The sequence below is a fragment of the Anser brachyrhynchus genome (genome assembly GCF_964034855.1).
Source record: "Anser brachyrhynchus genome assembly, chromosome: 1".
Taxonomy (NCBI): Eukaryota; Metazoa; Chordata; class Aves; order Anseriformes; family Anatidae; genus Anser; species Anser brachyrhynchus.
This window is the reverse complement of record NC_137694.1, coordinates 117,792,777-117,794,788: the sequence shown is the minus strand read 5'-3', so window position 1 is coordinate 117,794,788 and position 2,012 is coordinate 117,792,777.

Genomic DNA, 2,012 nt, shown 5'->3' with positions numbered 1-2,012 from the left:
CGTGCTCCCTGTCCTGCTCCAAGGCAGGAGCTCACATCAGGGCTCAGCAACTTGCTGCTACCAGAATTTGAAGCTCTTGCTCTCCTTCCTTCCTCCTCCACCCACCCCATGGCAGGCAGCAGGGCAGAGGACACCTTGACTTTTGAGGTGTGCAGAGGGAAGGCAAGAGAGGGCAACTAGGAGTCAGCCTGTGGGCAGTCACCTCCTCCTCTGCTTACCTAACACACATCTGGCCCACTTTCCGCTCTCTCTTTTTACGAGAAGCCTATTGGTCACATACAACATCTGGTATTATTTAACCATCATGTTTGTCTTTGCAGAACCTGATCTTGCAGCTGACTCCCACAGCGGTTGACTCAAGTGCACCGTTTGCTTAAATAATTTAAAGACTACATTGGTAATATCCTCAAAAGAAGCACAATCAGCTTCTTGCACATGCTCCCCACTTTGCATATCTAAATCTGCTACTGGTCCTCTAAAATCACCCCTGCATACAAGCAATCCCAAACTTTATGGAAACCTAGATCCTTTACGTGGATATTAGGACTTGGTTGGACGTCTAACTAACAGCCTCAGTGCTGTAGATCCAGTCTGCTCTTCACGACAGCTGAAGAGAAGCTCCACCAAACTTGGGCAGGAAGACAGAAAGGCAGCAGAGCATGCTGTTTGTAAGCCTCGTTCGGTCTCCTTACAAATCTAGATGCTAAGTGTCTGTTGGAGGGTTGCTTTTGTTTTTATTGTTTTTTAATGGACACAGCTCTAGCCCTCATTGTTGCAGGTGAGGTCTGCCAAAAAAAGAACAAAGCAGAGATAGTCCCACAGGCCCAAGCTCGCAGAGCTCTCCAAACAGTGACTCAGCAACCAGACCTCTCTTGGCCATCTCGCAGCAACCTCAGCACGGCGGAGTAGCAGCGATGACAGTTCAATGTCAGCATTAGTTCTTCAACAGATGATCCTTTCAGTAGGTTAAGCAAAGGCTGTGGCAGGTGTACAGATCAAGAAGAGGTAGAAAACTGTACAAGGAGGGAAATGCAAAGTCGGGGGAAGGGAGGACACAAAGATGGAAATGGGAGGGCCAGGGCATGGATGAAGAGAGGAAGAGAGTAGAGTCAGGCAAGTCAGAAGTAGTAGCAACCTAAAGGGCTAGCTTGTGAAGAAACCATTAAAACAAACAAACAACAAAAAAATAATAATTAAAGAGTAGGGAGAATTTATATCCTTGCTCTTTCTATGCAAGCTTCTTCTTGACAGCAGGGATTCTTCTACAGGGAGAGACAAAACAAAGACCTGACCTTTGAGCGAGACATTCCTACGACAAGGCTACCCGTAGATCTACTGCCCACAAGGCCACAGAAGGGTCTCGGAGCTGGGACCCCCCAGACGGCCAGCATTGTGACTGAGTGAGCACGACCACAGCAGATGCCACCTTGTCTTCCCAAGGGGCGAGTGCCTGGGCAGAGGAGGAGGTGGGTGACGTGCCAGCCTCCTATGGCAGTGCCGTCAGCTGTGGGCCGAGGCAGGGCCGCCTGCCTCCCAGCAGCAGTCACTGCCGAGCTTTCTGCTCCAACCTGATGCTTGCAGGGGACTTTCAAAACATCCAGAAATGTGATAAATGATTTATCTTTTCCCTAACGCAGTCGGCTCCCCTCCCAGCATCTCGCAACACCCCAAGGGCACAATTAAAGCCTTTCTGGATAACAGGAACACTCCCTAGAGTGCTAATCATGCTGGAAAGATTGTTGGAGAATTTGGAAACCTAGAGCTTATCTCCTGTGCCATACAAAAGGAGATCTGCTTCTGCAGACATCCTAATCTGCAGGATTCTATTTAAATTCCGGCTAATTCACAGTCCCACACTGGGAATAAGAAAAGGCTGATTAGCAGTTGGGTGAATCAATAAGTACCGAATGGCCTAGAGAAGTGGGAACATTCATTTTGACTCTAATAAAACTGGGAAAGCTGTGGGTGGATGACTAAAGGGAACAAAGGGCTGCTTAACAGCGTTGAGCTAG